This window comes from Dermacentor andersoni, chromosome 9 (genome assembly GCF_023375885.2).
Source record: "Dermacentor andersoni chromosome 9, qqDerAnde1_hic_scaffold, whole genome shotgun sequence".
Taxonomy (NCBI): domain Eukaryota; kingdom Metazoa; phylum Arthropoda; class Arachnida; order Ixodida; family Ixodidae; genus Dermacentor; species Dermacentor andersoni.
This window is the reverse complement of record NC_092822.1, coordinates 26659928-26681409: the sequence shown is the minus strand read 5'-3', so window position 1 is coordinate 26681409 and position 21482 is coordinate 26659928. Positions and strand designations below refer to the sequence as shown.

Below are 21482 nucleotides of genomic sequence, written 5' to 3'. Positions count from 1 at the left end.
ATGCTGTCTACATGCTTCGGCTGAAAGCTTCCTCGTCAGTTTTTAAATTCTCTTTCTTTTCCCTTCAAAATGCCTTCTTTTACTACTGACCTGGATACACTCTAACTGCGCGCTGAACAATTTGTCTTCTCTCGCTTCCCTGTCACTGGGTCCGAAGGAGACCACTCACTTTCGAGCTCCTGGCCCAGAAGTAAGAAGACGGGAGTGAATGAAAACACGAAACGAGATTAAACGTAAAAAAATAGGCGCGCTGGCAGATACATTGAAGTTTCAATACCGGGACAGGCTTCCTCAAGTATGGCGAGGGAATAAAATGGGCTGGTTCTTTGAGCGCATTGTTGAGGTAGTAAACCAGTGAAACGTCAGTTTTCTTCCGGTGTAGAGCGAAGTTCAAACTGTTGCAAGTGTTTCTGCAGCCAAACAGTCTCATTTTTGCCCATAACAGGGCCGCATTGGTCAGTTGGCATTGATAAGGCTTGGCAAGAGTATGTTAAAGCTTTTACTTGTTGTTCTCGCTCTAGGTGAGTAGTGTAGACTCCCAACGTATACCAAAATTGTAGCGTTTCAGTAAACATTAACCTGTTCTTTATCTGAAAAGTGTGAACAACATATGACGTTTTCCCGGTTAGCAGCGATTTTTCTTTCTGGTTGCGATTTCGCAGCAAGTTCTCACTTTATCACCCGGACGTTTCAATCTTCATCAATAGGTAGTGTCCAAATCCACGCCCCAGCAACGATTCTCTGGATAAAAGAAGCAAATATCGATTGCTGTGTTTTCTTGATGGCTGCATGCGCCAGAAGCAATTTGGCAACTGGAAACACGTCACAGACGCCATGATTTAGACACCACCTAAGCACATCAGCGGTGTTCAGGTCGCAACTTCCGTGACGGCTCCATCGTAGTAACGAAAGCCAATCTCGATGGCCATGCTTTTGCACACTGTAAGCGTCGGGAAATATTGCGGGAGCCAAAAACACGTCATCGCTGCCATGTTTTATTTATTACCTTTACTGAATGCAACTGAGTGTTAGGAGACAATTCTGTCAAAAGGAGTCAATACGGCGACCACAAATTCAATGCGCAAGAACTAGCCCGGCTGTCATTCACTCATTATCCGTCGCTTCCCAAAGAATCTTACAGTACAGCATACCTAAGGTCAGTTCGACTCAAACGAAGTTTCTCTGCAGCTGCGCCAAGGTACTCGATTGTCCGAGGTATAGCGATGCACCCTGCGCTACCGTCCTCGATTGCACCGGGTGCAAGGCTAGGTGCCGCCGAGATCCAGTGCACACTTGCACCGAGCGGGTGCAGCCCGGCGCACTACAAGCGGCAGCGCCTACACCTTTCCTTTTGTGGTGCCGCGCACTTTTTTTTCTGAATCGCACAACCCTTTAGTGCAGCAGTTACGTTGTCGTCGGCGTAAATTATTTAGTGTGTCACTTTTTTTCCTTTTTTGAGGACTAAACGGCTGGGACGAAAGATAGAAAGAAGTCCCACAATATGAGCAAGAACGAAGATAAATGTTATCGCCCTTGCCACTCCTGCTTTGGGTGGGATGCTCGTTCACTATCTCTCTCCGATTGTTATTGTTTGCTTTAATCAGAACCTGGATCTGCTTCGAGGATCAGGAACAGCCCGCAGGCAGAATGAAAATAAAGAAAAGGAATGGACTTATGCAGAGCGACAGCGGCGACTGAACATTCACTCGTGCTAGGAGGCGGGGTGATCGGAGAAGGGGGGGGTTTCACTATCTGTCAGGCCTAACTCAACTCATGCTATATATAGATTCGGCAAAAAAGGAGGATTCGTTTGGAGGAGCCTGCAACATATTCGAAAGCAGAAGGACGAAAAGCAATGGTTTGTCGCAGTGGAGGGCGGAGACATTGCTGATTCTCCCGTCGTGTTCTGTGCGAGGAGCGTCTTTAAGCATAATTCGTCGAACGTTATTGCTTCTTCCAGCGACGGTAAGAACTTTCTCCGAGAAAGAAACGAAGAACTAAGCGCGCCAAATAATCATGAGCTGAATAAACGAATGTAAGGGTTGTCGCAATCGCGGCTAGGGACTGTTTCCTGAATAATTGCGCCTGGTGGCGTCCTCTTGGGGACTGGGGGGGAGGGAGGGGGTGCCACAGAAGTTTTGCGGGGATTGGGGAAGGGGGGGGGGGTGCCACAGAAGTTTTGCGATGCTGACATGTCGTCTCCGAGGAATCCCGCGTCCAACTATCCTTCTGGCTCCACCTCCTCGCAATTTGCAAATCGATTCAATTAGCGAACGGAAGGTTGCTTTTGTCACGCACTCCAGATTTGTTTCCCTTCGTCAGCGGGTCTTCTTGTTTTGCATTTTCCCGCTGTATGGCGTTCTTCTTCTTTTACGCTTTGGTCGTGCATCGAACTTCTGCGGCGTAACTTCTCCTTAAGCCACTCCGTGGCTGGCGCGCAAGGCGTGAAGCGACTGCAGCTACAAGACGTCTCACTAATTCTGCGCAGGCTTGGGAGCTGCAGAGGCGAGTGCCAGCTGCAATCATTCGTTGAATTCGCGAACCTGTTCTCAAGCAGATTTTTTTTTTCGTCACCGTGAAAATCAAAATGTGAGCTAGGTTACGTATATTAGGAACAAACAGTGCAGCACAAGTATGTGCGCGCAACAAGTGTTTTACACAGAACAAGTTAGAAGGAAGGAAAAAAGTGGAGAAGGAAGGCAGGGAGGTTAACCAGTTTAGCCTAACCGGTTTGCTACCCTACACATGGAAGCGGGATGGGGGGATGAAAGATGGGAGGAGAGAGAGAGAGCACATAACACAGCAAACACATCGTCAGTTACAGTCCGTCACTCTTGCGCGGTACGCGACATCACTGTCACAGCCGCTTGTCCAAGGCCGTATCCTTCATAAACCGAAGTAGTCCCTTCGTCGCCTTCAGCTGCGATGTCTTCTGTCGGCGATATGTGAAAATGGTTGCAACTGACAATGGTCTATTGTCCAGGTGCGCTAGAACGGACGCCATGGACTGTCTCTGAACATTATATTCAGAACAAGTTAGAAGAGCAGAAAAATTCTCATAGGCTAGGTTATCGTAGATCACAGTACTGCTCGCCTCCGACACTCTTTCTTATCATCTCGTAAGGTGATCCACGCATTTCCGCGTGTCCCTTTTATGCTGTTCTATTCCTATCGATCTCGATATGCTCTTCTGGACCCGTATTAAGAAAAAGTCCTTACGCTAAAAGTGACACCAAGAGAATGTATCAGCCACACGTGGTACTAAATATATGTTTAGCGAAGGTGATCGACCAACGACTAACAACCCTTAAGCAAGAGAGACTGTCAATTCGGCCCTGTTTCGCAAGAGACTTCCTTAGATTTCTCACTTGGTGAGAAGTTTCGCAACAGTACGTGTACGACAGTCAAGACAGTGATTGACGCTAGTGCCCAGCTATTCGTTCCGGTCCCACGAGTGGACAAAAGGAGAGACGGAGAAGTGGAGCTCAAAGCCAACTTCGTTTTGATTCCAGAGCACACGTTATATACAACGGCACTGTCACTTACTTATCGGGGCATCGACTTTATTGGCAGCGGGCAGCTTCACCAATCGGGCGACGATGTCTGGCTTGCAGCAGCTGCAGCCCCGAATAACACTGCACGCTTTTAGTGACGATGTAGTGCGGAGAATGCGTGCGATTTCCCAGACGCGCCTTTGATTCTGCGAACAAGCTTGCTCAATAATCGCAACCAAATGTTTCTCATTTTATCTCATCTGCCATTTGACAGGCATTCCTGATTGCCTGTTATGCAAACAAGATTATCCGATTCCCCCTTTCGCGACGCTGCATCTTGCACTGGAAAGAAAGTTTCTGCGTTCGGATCCCGAGATTGAATTTCCGTTTCGATTGCGATGCATGTGGGACACGGATTACGGAAATGATGAGAATCTTCTTCGGGGAACAACGAACTTAATCGAGCAGCAGCGAACGGAGGCAGAAACTTTCTTTTATTTTCATTTTTTGGCCAGTTGTATTTGGGGCTGTGACGGCGGGTGCATCGGTGCATAAGAGGCGCGAGGACACCAATTAGGAAGGGAGGAAAAAATATATTCATACAATAATAATATAATAGCGTGGTCTGCTGGATTATGATCGTGCTTATCTGATTACGAATATATCGTTACGATAAAAATGATATAAATATCTTTATGAACTTACTGTTTTATTTTATACCTGTTATCACGCGACGCTGTGCAAGCTAAAGGAACTTTCTTGCTGTCTTTACAGCAAGAAATTCGGCTATTCAAAAATAGTGTGTCAGTTCATCATCATCATCATCATCATCATCATCATCATCATGAGCCTGTTTTATGTACACTGCAGGGCGAAGGCCTCTCCCTGCGATCTCCAATTACCCCTGTCCTGCACCAACCCATTCCAACTAGTACTCAAAGTAAACAAAAACAAAAAATGCCACAGGCCTGCACGGCGAACACAGCACAGTCGCAGCTTAAGCTGGAGGAGCGGATCCATAGGAGCTCCATTTTCGTCAGCACGCACTACAGGGTCTTCGCGGCGAAGTCTCTCGCGTCGTTTTCACGAGAACGAGCCGAACTGTCCACCCGCCGTCGACGGCGAGCTGCGGCTTGTGCTGCTCTCTCTGCACAGCGGTCTGCTAAGCCTCACGTCGTCTGGTTGCAGTCGCGCGCGTAGCTCTGAGATTCTCGTCTGCGGCAGCGGTTCGTACCTTGCGAGGAGGCGCCATGACGTGTGGCGAAGAGTAAATACAGGTATCGAGACTACGCGGTACGCATGTGACATCCCTTGGCACGTGGCACGACGCGATGCAACTGCTACATGTCGGGACACCTGGTGGAACACGACGTAACTAGAATGCAAAGTTTGCGCGTATCGACGCTACACGGCGCGCACTTCACATCACGTGACAAGTGGCATGATACGATGCTGCTGCTTTTGCTGCTGCTTGTGATGATAATTTATTGGCATCCCCTTTGAAACGGAACGATGAAAAATAGTCACCTAGCCTGCTCCATTTAATCAGGTGTGCTATACACGGTTTTCCTTCATGAATTTGTGTATACATGTCCTTAATCTTCTTTTCCGTAGTCAAAACTTGTCTATCAACCTTGTACCGCTAGCTAAGCAACTGCTAATGGTTAGTCACTTCGAAGGAGGTTTGGTGATTTGCAAGGAGTCACACTATTCCATTGCCCCCTGCCCTTTAAAGAGGGATAAATAAAGTTTTTCATCATCATCATCATCACTTTGAAGGAGGTTTTGCACTCTCAAGAATATAATAGCGGAATACACAGGATGGAGAGCAAGACAAAAGAACACGAGTACTAGCTCACTGTTAACATCATACTTGTAAACCGTCCAATTTTCAAGCAGTTGCGAACGCGTACAACAAACCTTCGTGAACTAGTTCAAGCGAAAGATGTTCTTGAAGCATTAGGAATGCAGCGCTTCGAAACGTACACTTGCTACTACATCATGTTTATAAAACATGCTGCATAACCATTCCACCGACTTATACTTCCATGTAACCATACAGGCGTGATGGGCTATCTGAGCTGTTTTCTCCTGTTCATGTTTCAAGATATGCCGATGCTACCTTTTTGTCGTGCTGTTTGCAATATCAGGAAACTTTGAGTCGAAAGTGTTACTTTCAGGAAGGACTTCACCTACATCCGTGCATAAACGTCTCACATATGTGCTGCGTTTCGCCTGCGCCAATAACGCCTGCCGCTACATTGTTTTAATGCTAATCGCATGAACGTCATCATCCATCCTGAGGACGTTTCCGGCGTATCTTTTGCGCGTTCTAAGGGGTAAGGTACACCACTTCATGATTTGAAATTTGTAAAACACGGAAACCGGAACAAACTTTATGGAAGCGCATCGGAACGAGATAAAAAAAGAAACAACAGAGCAAGGAATGACAACAAACACGACAGCGTACCATGCGATTCTTTCTATTCCGTTTTTTTTTTTCAGTGTTCTTTTTTTCACTCTTTCGTGTTATTTTGTCACTTTAAAAACTTCTTGCTTTTTCAGCCAGAAGTCTTTGCGGGTACCCTGCAATGCTTTTAAGGTCTCAACATTCCCGCCTATCAACCAGTGCGAATGTAGCAACTTCATAAATTTGCATGCGAAAGAGTTTCTGCCCGACATGTGCTCAACGTTGTCGACGGCCTGCTACGAAACGCAAGCTGAAGATTACGCTTCTTCCATTTACACGAAGAAAATAAGTAAACAGAGCCGTTGACAGCCCACGCAGTGGAATGCGGCATATCCGTTATCTTCGCGACACCCATTAGCAAATTCCCATATTAAAAACGCGTTAAGACGGACGCACGGCTTCAGCACTCCGTAGAGATTGCACGTCTGCTCCAGCACGCAAGCAGGCACGATATCTCTCCTTCGCCGCTTTTGGTTTTGTAGTTCCTTTGTACAGCGGATTCGGTAAGGTACACACACGCACACACAAAGCTAGAAAGTTTACGAGACGGGGCAGAGATTCAGCATTGGTCCTGTCGCGTATTGAAAAGCACCCACTGAGAAGCATGAAAAGGGCTCGCAGGAGGTGAACAATGCGCGCTAATGGAACTTCAAAGCGGGGTTGGGGAGGGGGGCGTATTCGGCGAATTCGGCGCAGCTAATGGAGTGCGGGTCCTCTTGAAGAACCGCGACGCCTCTGTCGAACACCGGCGCGGTTAAGAACACGGCCTAAGGAGAAACGGCCCGAGAACCTCTCTCCTTTCGAAGGCGTCGAGTTGCTGTGTTGGAGCTTGCTTGCAGCGAAGGAGGCGCCGTTCCCTCTCCACGACATTGTTCGTGAATGACAGAGAGCTGCTAGACACGCTGAATTCGTTTAAAGAAGTTTACTGACAGGTACTTTTAAAGTTCTAGAGTACCCGCGTTATCCTCCCACGTAAAAGACAAGCTTGAGAGTTCGGAAATAGTTTAGAAGATCGTAAATTGATGCTGAAGTTGGGGGTATCGAAATCCCGGACATGGCGTCATAGAAGTCATCGTGGCGTCTTGACGCAGAGACAGATCTGCTGACGTCACGCAGCAGCAAGCACGAAGGCAGGGAAAGAAAACTAGGAGATAGTCATTACGTCTTGCAGCCAGCCTTCGTAAGCCGACTCTCCGTGAAGCCATTCCCTTCGCTTTTTTCCCTCACGATATCGGGCAAACACGTGACCTCTGAGACGCGGCGTATTGGCTGAGAATGGTTGATTCCCAATCGCTTTTAATCGACGCGCACTTGTTCGGCTGGCCTGCCGTATAGATGTGGTGGCAAAGCGGGAGCACTAAAATCTACCGCGCGCTCTGACGTGGCGATCACGTGTTGGGCCGATTCGTCTGGCTTCAATCGTGTGGCGCTATACTCCTCTGTGGTTATTTCCTTTCCCCCATGGCAACAAGAATCGGTATGATATCGTTTTTTTACGAAGAAAAACATTATTCGAGCACAACTATGAATTAAGATGAATTGAGTAGACGGAATGGCTACCCCATTTCTCATGAATGTAAGGCAGTGGCTCGTCGGAAATAGACCGTCGCCACGTGATAGGCAAGCGGTAATTATTAGCAGCCGAGCGCGCCGAAAGTATGGGGGAGAGTAGCGCGGAGAGCAGGTGACGAGGGGCGGTCGGGACGAAGGTGTCACTAAGGACTACCATGAACCAAACGATGCCTTTTGAAAGGTCCGGCAAAGGAGGAAGGAAAGCATAGGAGAGGCCTCGGCCAGCACGGACGTGTTGGAGAAAGTGTGGCGGAAATCACGTGCTGTTTTTCGCAAAGGAGCACTGGTGTACCCCAAAGGATTGGTGAGGACTGGTGGTAAGGACTGGTGTACCCCAAACGTCAACGTCGTCATAGCAGCTCCACTCCTGAAGCTACCTCGCTACTGTTATAGGCCTCAGAAAATTGAGGTAAGTTTTTTTGGACCGCGTCTTTCTTGCAGCGCATTCCGTTCGCGAGACAAGCTGACTTCAGTCAAGTAATCACGGTGCGTGTTTTCGTCGTCCTCTTCGACGTGCCACGGAAAAGCACAGGAGCGCGTCTGCTTCACTAAAACTGTTACAGAAGTTTCGTAGGCTTAGTTTTGACGCGCGTCGGCGGCACACACTTCCGGCAGCTCGTAACAATGCAAATTCACCGCTCGCGCCTATCTACTCCGGCAAGCTGACTGGAGGCACAAAGGGTGATGGGGCACCGACATGGCTGCACTTCCGGCTTCAAAAACGTGGCGAGAGGGCCTCTTCTATTTTTTTCCCTCCATGGGTCCTGCGAACTCTGTAGGGCGTATTTCCCAGGAGTCAACGCGCAGATAAGCACCGCAGAGGAGAAGGAGGCAACGTGAGAGGAGGTTGGCTTGCCGAAGCTATAACCGCCTGACGTCATGGGCTCTCCTAGTTAGTCCTTTTACTCTCTACATGGTAACCGCGATCGCAGAAAAGGTGCAAACCACTGTATCAAGAACTCGTGGTGCATTAGCAGTTTAAGCCCGCCGAAACGTTGCGTATGCGCTCAAATAATTCCGTATTCTTTCGGTATGGTTCCTATGGAACCTACACCGAATTTATAAAGAATCCATAAATATTAAGTAGAAATTATACGGAAAGGAAACCGACAATGTATGCAAATGTGGAAGCAGCATAGGGAACGTTTCAGAGAGGCTAAGTGATAACACCAAAACTAATTCGTAGAAATTTTATTATATGACACCTTATTAGGCCTACTCTGATACTTGCTAGGATAGTTCTGTGTTTCAGAGGAATCCAACCGTCACTCAAAAAAACATTTATCAACAATTTGCTAATGTCATCTCGATACACGGGGCAAAATTTGAGCACATTACAGAAATTGAGACGCGAAAGATCCTATCGAGACTTCTTTATAAAATTATTTCTACATCATTCTTTTAACCAGTATTCGGTATGTTGCATCTCAGCGTAGTTAGTTTTGGTGGCCCACGCAGGCACTTTCACTGAGCCCACTTACAGGTGATGCCTTACAGGTAATGAAAGACGCTGCGACATTCAGAAGTAATGGCACAGAACTTAGCACACAAGAGGACCGCTGGAGATCATCTGGTGAATGTTGATCAGCGGAGAGGGATTATAATAAATTCAATGGTCGTTGAAAGAATTCAGTGTATTTCAATTATCGGCGACCTGTTATTAAAGTTTGCACACAAGTTTCACGACTGCAACAAACCAATTTGCCGCGCTTTAGGCGAGAACCCTCTGGCTGGTGTCGACGGCGACACCCACCTTTCATTCGATCATTTTTAGAGGTGAACGAATGTCAGCTATTTGGAATACGTATCGAATACGAATAGTATGTATCGAATATAGAACAGAATTTCAAACAGTCACATGCAGACCCATATACTCACAGCAGGAATACTTATTTCATTGGAATTAGGTACTGCGCCTCTACTGGCTAGTACAACGAAAGAACAGGCGACTATCAAGAATAAATGAAAGGTTTTAAACATAAGATTGCCAGTTGTCACTATAAAAACCGCATGGAAATCCCCGCAACAACCGTAGAGCCTCGTTTGCAAGCAAGCTCTCCAAGAAATAATGCCCGCTGTATGACTAGCTTTCCAAAAAGGCAATATAAATGGTTGCCAAAAAATATCAAGAGGTTCTGAAACAAAAAAAATGTGTGGGGGGGGGGGGGGGGGAGGAGGCTGCCGCAGGGCTAAGATGCTCTAGACACTTGTAAATGTGTCGGTTGCAAGAAAAACATCACTGGTTGCAGCGCAAAAGACAAACGTGCCGCATAGCTATAGGTTGCAAAAAGCACGAAATTGCAGCTCCAAGAAAGAATCGTGCGTTGTCACATAGGCTACTGCCACGGAACGGAAAAGAAAGCGAAAATCTCGCGTTGCTCATATTGTTTCTGCATCGATTCGAAAACGTTTGTTAGCCTCGCACTTCTAATAATTATCAACACATTGTTCGCAGACGGAGAGCAGTACCCAGAGTTGAAGAGTCGGTTGTCTCGAAATATTTTATAAGATTTAGTTGTTCTAAAAAGCGAATAGTTGCTTTTCGAACACGAATCGAATATTACGCACTGACTATTCGTATTCGTGTCGCAAAATCCAAATCTAGCTTCTCCCACCCCTAATTATTTCGTTGAAGGAAGTCATATATTTCTCAACTTTTAATTACATGTCATAGCCATCTAAAGACGTGACATCTGCAACTTTCTCTGCCTCGTATTGCTCTTTTCGTGCTTTCTTGTGGCCGTTGCTGTACCTTGAGTTCGTAAAACCTCTGTAATCAGTGAAGCACGTACGTGCATTGAATGGAAACCTGCCCAAGAAACGGAACAGCAGCTACATTTGTTTAAAGAAACGCGCACTTAAAATTAAGGGACTCGAGAACAACGGCACATATTGAATTTTTGATAGCAGGCAAGACTTCTGAGTCACGTAGAATCTCGGACTAAAATTAGTAGAGAAAACGCTGGCACTGCGATCGCACAGCTACAATGGGAATTATGGGCAGTACGTGTGTTTGTCTAATCTTCGTGTTTATGGTTTCAAACATTCATTCGGCTTTACTTCGCTCTGACGCCCTTGCCTGGCCTACACTTCCAAACGATCCTATTCTTACCTAAACTTGCGCCTAAAATTCTTACCTAAAGAAAAAACGATAAACCAAGCTACAGTCAGGCGCCAGGCACGAGACACCAAGCGCAAAATATGGAAGGTGTAAATTTAAGCACTGACCACAAGTTTAACCACGTGTGACCAACCAGCAGGCTGTCAAATTTTCCTGTGTCAAAATATTCTTCTAAAGGCAAAAGGCAATCTGCCCACATTCCCCATCATTGGGAATTGTAGTAGCTATGACGCATTATTTCGTCAAATATTACCAATTATGCAATGTTACAAAATCCTTACTAGTTAGTTTAGGCCAAACTATTGCACCATCCTCATGCTGGCTCAACCGCCATGCTTGCCGCTCCCGCGGAACACGCTAGCGCAAGGGACCGTGGCCTCCGAGATTTCAACGGCGGGGTGCGATAAAACCCTTAAACTTCTTGAAGTAGCGACACTCTCCTCCTCCGCCTTCATTCCTCCACATTTCTCCTCTCTTTCACGCTGCCTCCTCGACCGTGGCGCCGCCTACACTGCTCGAGCATAGCAACGGCGCCAACATGTGCTCCTCGCCACTCCGTAGACGCTTCGCGAGCAAAAATGGCGCCGATGCACGGCGCGAGGGCACACGTGATGCTATTAGGCCAATAGCGACGCGGCGTCGGCCTCGGCCAGGGCACGCGAGGAGGAGGCGGCATTCTTCAAAGCGTCGCACTACATTACGAAGTTTAAGGGGCTCTAGGGTGCGACGGTGCGGTGATCGCGGAGGCCACACCGGAGGCACACGCACAGAGAGACACCTCAACTCAGAGAGACCGGACGGCGAAATTGAGGCGCACAAAGAACATCGCTGGGACGTGAAGCTCGTCTCACGCGCCTTTCCTTCCCGAGTTCAATATTACTGGATCGCTGACTTCTTTCTCTTTCTGTACCACCTTCAGGAGTGAGCACGGCGCACCCGGTCGCTAATGAGGTTCCCTTCATCGCAAGCACAATGGAGGGACTACGCGGAAGTGGCTTGCGCGGAAGGGGGCTTCTTCCTTTTTTTTTTTTTCTCTCAGCGAAGGCCCAGTTCTGAAAGCGGCAATTAACTGCTGCCGCCAAGAAACGTGAATGTCGGCGGAGAACGCGTGGTGGACAGACACAAAAGCCGAGCCGCCGTGCTAGTGAGATTTATATTGTCACGAACGGACCGGCCAGCCGAAGTGTGATGACACCCGGTTCGACGACTGCCGTGGTTAGGAGCGCCAACTAAGCAAATATTGGAGCATTGAGTTCCCCTGAAAGGACGCACCTTTCTTTTTTTTTCCTTCTGTTCTTTTAGCTCGACATATTTATGTATTCCCTATACTGAAAAAGCCACAAGCCTTCGCGGCGCACACAGCACAGTCACAGTGTATAAGCTGGAGGAGCAGCTTTAGGAGCTCTCCTCCAGCGAAGGTTAAACTTATCCGGAGGTCACTTTTTATTATTATTATTATTTCGTAAATGCTATTTGCGATTGGCTGGCGTACACGCTCGCTTATATGATTTCCGCCAAAGGGATTGGCTCAGATTTGCTCTTACTAACAATTCTAGCGTAAGACCTTTTTGTAAATACGGGCTTGGCTTATAAGCCTCATTTCTCACGTTTTCGTTTATTTCTTCTTTATTTTACAGAAACAGCGTCATATACTGCCTTCAAGTCGTGTTCCCAAAAAAAAAAAAAAAGGCTCAGGTCTACACACAATTTCAATGCCCACGCGCGGTTGCACCCTAGAGAGCTCTTAAGCTACTCACGGTCCCGACACACGCCGCTTTTCTGCTCGCACAAAGCCCACTGCGCTAAGTGAGCGGCCTAAGCAGGACGTAAGGGACCAGCGCTGGACACCGGCAAGCCCACTACAGCCGCGCTCGTTTTCCGCGATTCAGCTCATTGTGCTCAAAGCGGATGCATCGCACAGCCCCCCCCCCCCCCCCCTTGCCCCTCCTGCCCTAAACTCTCTTTCTGTCCCGCGCGGCTTGAATATCCCATCCGCGTTCTCCTGAGTGCATCCGTAATTGAGCCGTGTCATCCGCCCTCCTCAAGCTGCTTGCTCCCTTGCGCGGCTGCGTTTTGGGTTCGCCCTCGCCGAAACCAGGCCGCGTCTAAAGAGCTCACGTGACAGCATGTGTCCTCGCTTCTCTTTGAGTCCGTGCGACGACGCCAGTGCGGTCATTGTTAGCGGAGCGGCCGTTTTTAATTGGAACCCTTGCTCGTCCCGTCTCCCTTTCTTGGAAGATCGAGAACGGCGGTGGGCAGTGGCGGTGGGGGAGGAGGAGAGAGTGGTTCTCGGGAAAGGGTAAAGTGAGGCTGACCACGTAGCAGGACCGACAACGTAGGAGACTCATCCTTTCACTGGAGCACTTGGCCACCCACTGTGTCACGAGTTCCGTGCAGCGCAGCAAATGACTGGAGAACGCACAGCACTATACCAAGTAACGTGGGCTCTGATACCGCACAGACGCGACGATTATACTGCCAGTGACAAGCTAAGAGTGCAGCGACAAATATGGTGGAAGGGGAGGTTCAGGTTGTGTAGAGGGAGGTTGACGAAAATGCAGGTATAGCATGATTAAGCACATTGTTAGATAGATAGATAGATAGATAGATAGATAGATAGATAGATAGATAGATAGATAGATAGATAGATAGATAGATAGATAGATAGATAGATAGATAGATAGATAGATAGATAGATAGATAGATAGATAGATAGATAGATAGATAGATAGATAGATAGATAGATAGATAGATAGATAGATAGATAGATAGATAGATAGATAGATAGATAGATAGATAGATAGATAGATAGATAGATAGATAGATAGATAGATAGATAGATAGATAGATAGATAGATAGATAGATAGATAGATAGATAGATAGATAGATAGATAGATAGATAGATAGATAGATAGATAGATAGATAGATAGATAGATAGATAGATAGATAGATAGATAGATAGATAGATAGATAGATAGATCAACGAATCTTGTAAAGCCTTTTCTGGCGGCGTGCTTAGTATGCCAATCCCGACGGGAATGATGAGAAATGAAATAATTGCACCGTGTTTGTCACGGACGCCGAACATAAAATGCCCCCACAACATGAAACGTATAAACTAAACAAAGCACCTCGTTGAGAGCATAGACCATTCACGAAAGTTAAGAGTGCTCTCGTCGATTCGTGCTAAATACAACGCTGTCCAACTCGAAGAGAATTCGAAGAGATTCGCCCGCCGATTACCTCGTTTCGTTGACGTCACGACGGTATCGAAGTTCTTTCGATATTGACACCTCTCAGGAACTATGTTTTTGGAGCTCAGAATTGCGAACACAGAAGAACGGGGCAATCTTGATTTTGCGGCGGAACTTGTACCGAATTTTTAAGCGGTCGCGGATTAACGGAGCGCTGCAACGATTTGACTGACGAAGCCGCAAACTAACCCTCTCCTTTCCAGTCTTACTGACCGCTACGTCATAAGGGGCGTGCGTTGGAAACAATAACAACAGAGGGTGCCCCCTCTGAGCTCGTAACAATCGTACACATTAGTGAACGTTGACCGGCCAATAAAAAGTAATTCTTACAAACCGAAATCGTTGAGAAATTGTTACCTGCAACTGGTTGACGGAGTCGGCCATTACAGCGTCTTGTTGCGTCTTCATACGGAATACACCAGCTAGACTCGTATTATTAGAACTACGTTTAACTGTTCTTTTGCTGCAATTAGGACAACGTTTAGTGGTCTACTAAATTTCAGCCTTGCATTTTGCACATGTACGCATATAAAGTTGGTGAGTAGGAATGTTTAAAAGGAAACGAACTCACAACGAACCCTCAATGAAATAATCGACACCGGTTGCTCATTCAAGGAGTCACCGGCGTTTTTTTAAAGCTTTCTCTTTTTATATTTTCAAGCCACTTTCACACACTATCTTCCATTGACTCTCATGGGAAACTAGTGTGTGAAAGTGGTCCGAAAGTAAAAAAAAAAGCTTTATTTCAAAAACGAAAATCTCACGGTACCAGGCGTGGCTATGACAAGCAGGAATCATTTTGGGTTAACGTGCTCGAAAAAAATTCAAATTCGAATAACTTCCTTCGTTTCCAATCTCTTCAAAACCGGCCTAACACCGACTTGTCATTCCACTGCATGCAAATAGGGACGAAGAGTCGACCAGGTCGCATACCTCCATTAGCGAGCCTTCCGCGGCGAACGCCTAACGAAGGGGGCCAAGTTTCCAAGAAGCTCGACAATAGGCAATCGTTGGCTTTCTTATTCAAGCTGCCGCGTTTGTTCGTAAATTTTCCGCACCCATTACGCATGCTTCTCGAAACTAAGGGCGGCTTTCGCTATAGTTTCCTCGAGTTTTGTTAACTCGTGCTGACTATATTCCTTCGGGGTTTCGAGTGCAGGCCCGCGGGAAAATTAAGACGCCCGCACGGGGTAAAAATCTCAGTTCTCGGGCCAAGGATTTCACGTTCGTTAGTCGTAAAATGAGAGGCTCTCGAATCCGCTTGAAAGAAACGTCGCAGGAAAAAAAAAACTACTTCAAAGAAAGGCCGGAGAACCTGACTGGTTGTGATTATATATAAACTGCTTTAGTTACATCCAATTGTTCTGCGGAAGCGGTAGGGTCCATGCGATAAGAGAAGTGCCTGTTGCACGATTATTTTTGGTCTCGTCGGTCCACGTAAAGAAGTACTCGCTGGTACTTCTTCGAAGAAATAGTTGCAAGGCTTCCCAACACCGTTCATCATACATTAGGAACAGTTGCGTATTCATGGCCGTCAAATACCGGCGCGTGAAAAGAAAAAAAAAGGAAAGGACGAACGCCAACGCTGTGTATGTCTGTTCTACGTTCGTTCGTTGATTTTTGCGCGCTGGATTAGACGATCATCATAAATATAAAAGAAAGTAGCCGTAGCGGTACGGTATAGCTGCGATATCTTGAACGGCGAATTTATTGATGCAGCCAAAAGAGTCGCAGAATGAATAAGCATGTGAAAAAGTGTCAGTGGCTGTTCAAAATTATGAGACTGAAGGGACGGTTGCAAAGTGTGCTTTTATAAAAGAGCAAGAAACCTTTTTTTGTTGTTGTTGTTAACTTATGAAGGATCGAAACGAAAGGACGTACGTCTGAAGCACAAAACACTACGACATGAGTCGAGTGTGCCTATGTTCAGCAATCAATGAAGCACCTACGAAATCTCACATCCCAAGCAAGAAAACATACGTATATACTCACCAGAAAGTGGACTTATTGCTTCTCTATCAAACTTCCCACCTTTTTCCGACTCCTTGATGTCTCCCACTCATGTTAAAGTGCAATAATTTTGTTTTACGAATAACATTCCGGTCGTCCACTCTCAGAACGAGGAGGTAGAGTTTAAGCGCATACTTTATTACTAGAGATCTGATCGTAAACGTCACCACGCACCAAACAAAAACAGGCTCCTGAGCGTGGAAGATCAAATCTTCTGCACGATTCGTCTCAAAATGGCCTCCAACGTCTCCAGCATGTGCAGTATGAGCGCGAACTCATAGTTCTACTATTCTCATGAGGCTACCTTCATAAATTTGCCTCCGTCTCTCTTTTACTTCCGTTTCTGTTCATACCTGACAGTATAGGTGGTTTTGCAACATGAAGGCCATGGCGTTTTGATGACGTTGTCTGCAGAGCACGATAGCTTCGCCTTAGAGATTCGTTACTGTTACGCTGACGGAGCCATCGCTGAAGGAAAGCGGAAGGAGGGGGGGGGGTGCAATGTGAAATCACCTGTAGCTATTCGTGTAACCCCGGCCTCTGTAATACTCATTCGGCTTTGAGGGTATAATGAATGAAATAATGATATAGGGGTTCTGATCAACGCGTACCTTTTACGCAACGGGAGCTGTTCTTAGGTTCGCCAGTTTAGTTTGGTAAACTTTAAACCCCTAAGTGACGACCTCGGAGCAAACACTGACAGACGCATTTCATGGGTCAACATGAAAACGCACTCATCCATTCTTAGACCAAGTTTCCGCATTTCTTTGCGAAACTCGGCAGCACCCTACCTGCATCTGTGGTACAACTTCCATTAGCGCCAGATGTGGCAAAAGGACGCTCATGCTTTCTGAGAAAGGTTGCCTCTTTGTTGGAGCACACCATGTCGGCAACTTCCCAGAAAGTAAATAAAAAAAGAAATAGGCAACGAAAAAATAACTTACTCCACGCTACCTCATTGTGTTCCCGGAACAAATATACCGCAGCGGAATCTGCCTCCCATTCTTCAAAGTCTCCGCTATGTCGACTGAAGAGATGGAATGTGGACTCTTACGAGGACGCCTTCTGGCGAAAATGGAACTTGCGCCTTTCGCGCGCTGTTGGGCCTGATAAAACGTTTCGTGGTTGTTTCTCTTGCGCGCCGCCTTATTCCGCGGCACAACACTGGCTGGTGCTCCGAAAGAGTTTCCTCTTTCTGCGAGCGACTTACAGCCATCGGTAAAATATGAGCGCGTATATCGTGACCGGAGAGCACGCCGTTTTCATTACGAAAGAGTATGTATCTTGTCGGGAAGGCGCCTCAGTAACGTTCATAAAAGATCAATGAACAGTCACATAAATACTCTTTTCTTTTTCTCTACGTTCTGTTGTCGGGTCCTCTTATTATTCTTTCTCGCCTTTTCTTTATTTCCCCTCTTCTTCTTATCCTTAATAATATTATTACTAATCATCGTCATTGGTAGCGATGCTTATAGTAGTAGATGTAACAGCATTAAATGTAAATGCACGTTAGTACATAACGAAGTGCACAGCGAACCACTAAATTATTACATGCATGTCGTCTTTAACGTGAATGACAATCCTTCTATGAGCAAAACCTAAGGTATCTAGGTCTATCTCGGGGATCAGGTGAAGCGCTTGTAACCATATCCTTCCTGCTTCGGCAGTTTTCTCTATATGGGCCAAGACGCTATGAGTAATGAAAAATGTTTGAAATAAAAACTGAGAGCAACTTCAAGAGAACGAACTGTCTATGTCGGTGGGCCTTCATTGAGCTGCAGCTATCCTATCCCTCCCCCGTAAACAAGAATAAAAACACAAAATCACGGAGGTATCACGCTCTCGTGCCTGCTTTCTTTCCAGTGCGCCCCCGCACCCGTCGTGGTGGCTTAGCGGCTCTGGTGTTGCGCTGAGAAGCACGAGGTCGCGGGTTCAAATCCCGGCCGCGGCGGCCGCATTTCGATGGAGGCGGAATTCAAGACCGCCCGTTTACCGTGCATAGGGGGCATTTGGTGGTCAAAATTAATCCGGAGTCCGCCTCTACGGCGTGCCTCATAATCAAATCGTGGTTTTGGCACACGAAACCCCCACAAATAAATCAATCGGTTCGCCCCCGCGGGCCGATTGACGCGCAGTACAGCCCTTTCGTCACCCTATGACGTCATCATTTGCGCCATCCAATAAGCGCTCCTACCGCCTTCGGCGCCGCTCCCCTCCCTCTCCTCATCGCCAACCTCCTCCTCTCCACAGTGAAACCACCGCTACCGAGCACGGCATCCAAACATGTCGGACGCCGCAATGAAATCTTCTCTAACTAGCAGAACGTACCAGTGCATCAGTAATTGTTAGGCAATATGTAAACGGTGGGAATTATGAGACAATATGCGCGACTACTATAAGTTAGCGAAATGTGGACCGAGCTGGCTACTGAGACGTTTATTCAAGAAAACACATTAATATGTGCTGATCTGCAATTTGTCTACTCTACTATGCGTGAAGCACAGAAATCCTTTCCTTGGAAAACTGCCGAAGCAATTTTCATTATATTTGTCGCAGTTTAAGGGAGCAATCTCAATTCCATTTTAATTTAATGTGGTATACTAAGCCTTAGATGTTTACAGCAACCGTTTGAAACCAGCATACTTCAAAAAGAATAAACACAGCTTAAACGACAAACACAAAGTAACATACCTCTGTGCTAAAAACGTCCCGTATCAGTCTTTTCCTCTTCAGTTTTTTGTGAATAGTGTACGGCGTAAATGAAAGAACCTGCTCCCAACTTTCGCTACACAGTACATTTCTCTTTCCTTTTCTTTTCATATGTGCGACAACTCCAACCAATTTAAGTTCAGTGGACGCCGAACAAAGAGACTTCTCCGTTTACGTATTTGGATATGAAATCCCGAGATAATAAGGTCTTACTCTTATCCCACCATTTTTAAACTTTAAAGGCATGCTGAAAAGGTAGACAAAACCTGGAGCACCGCGCCGACCTAAGTAAAATTTAAAATAAAAGCCTAATGAGTTTGTGTTGCTTTTCTTTCCACAGTCGGCGAAGTTTTTCCCGTATACTCCAAGAATATTTCGCGCGTCGGTGTTAGCCAGTAGACGATAGAGTAAATGAACTTGTCCAATTCTGTCGCCTTTAAAAACTGCAACAGTGCCCTCGTCGGCCTCTCCTGCGATGGCTTGTGAAACAGTGACCGATTGTGATTGTATGTCTATGCTCCTTTCTTTCTTCATCTCTACTTTGTTATCACCTTACCTCTCCCTACCCTCTCTCCCCAGCGTAGGGTAGCAAACCGGATCTTCCCCTCTGGTTAACCTCCATGCCTTTCCCCTTTCCTAGCTCTCTCTCTCTCTCTCTTTCTCTGGAGTAAATCAACGCAGCAGAAATATGCGCATTCTTCTGCGGAATACTGTTTCGGTGGCGTACTGCGCGGATGCTTGCCGAATGGCGCCAGATGGTTGTGACAGTAGCGCATTATATGTAGCCCAGCGGAGCGCAAAATCAGACTGCATCTGCCGCGCCTTTCTTCTCTCCGTTCGTGGGCGTTTCATTCTAGTTTTGTAGACTGGAGCTCCAGGTGGCGCCGGTGACCAAGCATTACCGTGTTCGCTCGAATATAGCCACCACCGCTACTTGGCAGCACCCTACGTAGGCCGTTTGTGGACCTGGTGTGAACGTTCACGTGGGCGCGCAACATACTCTCTCTTACTTTCTCTATTTTCGTCCCTTTATCCCACTTCCTCCAGCGGAAGGTAGCAAGCTGGTCGTCATATTATAGTCATAAATGAACGCACACACACACACACACACACACACCCGCATGTATATATATATATATATATATATATATATATATATATATATATATATATATATATATATATATATATATATATATATATATATATATATATATATATACTCGCTCATTATGCAGCCACAAAGTAGTGTCAACGCGCCCTCTTAAAATGGCGATCACCTTCGATTGCCGCACACGTATTTTACATTCCAATCCAGGGCATGTCAATTTTAGTCAACTCACTGTACAAGCGAAACGTCAGCGTACTGAGGCTCTCGACGCTCCTACAGACAGCAAGCAGTACAGTGAAAGCGCATTAAAGAGACACCTTTATTTGGCTTTGATGCTGTACGTTGGTTTCCAGGTGGTCGTTCTTGTGACCTTGAGGGTGACATTGACACGCATCTGGGAGCGCTCAAAAAAATAAAAAATAAACTGGGAGGAGAGCCAACTGAGTTCCACTGTGTATGTGCCGGTTGCTTTGTTGCCAAGCAGACAACAGGCATTCAGTTTTCGCCCAGATATACAACTCGATGCTGGTTGCAGCGTGGAATAGTTGACATCTTGGGTTCCTGTGCGCGTGCCCGAACGGACGATTTGTGACATCGCGTATCTGACAGAGGTACACGGGCCCATTTTTGGCCAATCTCCCAGAGTAGCAAGACAGCTGAGTGGTTGGCATGCGTGCGGGTGACATCACGCATTAGGAGATGAGGAAGGGAGGCGGGTGCACACCAGCCGCGAGCGCCCCGTCCGCTACAGACACCTCCGCGTTGAGCGCGGCCGCATCCTGGATAGCCATTGCAGCGAAGTTGCAGCCAGTGTACTGGGAACCGTTCGGGTTGCTACGGACTTTCACCTGGGTTACAGTGATTACAAAAAAAAAGAGAGATAGTGCATCGCGGTATCAGTTTGCGTTGAGGCTGGCAGCGATACGTACACTTCAGTGCGTCTTCTGATTTTCCCTTAGTGTTTCGTGAGTCACGAATATTGCATGGGGATATTATGCAGCACGTTACAACAATGCGATGGCTTTGACAGGAATCTTCAATGGCGTCTGCCACAATTTTTTTTTTACTATAGTGCTTACTGTACTAACTGTGGTACGTGTTCTGTATATCCCAGCTTATGTATGGCTGGAGCTCAGATAAACTGCAATAAAGCAAATTATTTACCACCCACCTTTTTTTTCAGTGTAACCGTGGGAAAATAACGTTTTTATTGATCGATCGATCGATCGATCGATTGATTGATTGATTGATTGATTGATTGATTGATTGATTGATTGATTGATTGATTGATTGATTGATTGATTGATTGATTGATTGATTGATTGATTGATTGATTTAGTGAGTGAGTGAGTGAGTGAGTGAGTGAGTGAGTGAGTGAGTGAGTGAGTGAGTGAGTGAGTGAGTGAGTGAGTGAGTGAGTGAGTGAGTGAGTGAGTGAGTGAGTGAGTGAGTGAGTGAGTGAGTGAGTGAGTGAGTGACCCTCGTCGTCTATCGTGGAATGAGGTAGCGGCTGTCGAGATTTCCGCGCCTAGTATTGTCTAAAACTGCAATATCCGTTATTGTTGAAGATATTGCGCGTATAGGCACGCTGCAGCTACATGCAGCAGCTCATGCGACATCTGTGCTCATTTCCCACCCCCTCATCGATTCCCCGCGACACACAACTGAACGCGATGAAGACATCACCGCTTCTACGCACAGAGCGCACGATGTCGGAAGGCGTCGTGACTGTCCCTAAC

General features: G+C 46.6%; 1 protein-coding gene across 1 annotated transcript in view; it reads right to left on the bottom strand.

Moving 5' to 3' along the window:
• Nucleotides 1-21482, bottom strand: part of LOC126527348 (uncharacterized) — a 279210-nt gene that overhangs the window by 98017 nt on the left and 159711 nt on the right. The gene's annotated exons all lie outside the window — the stretch shown is intronic.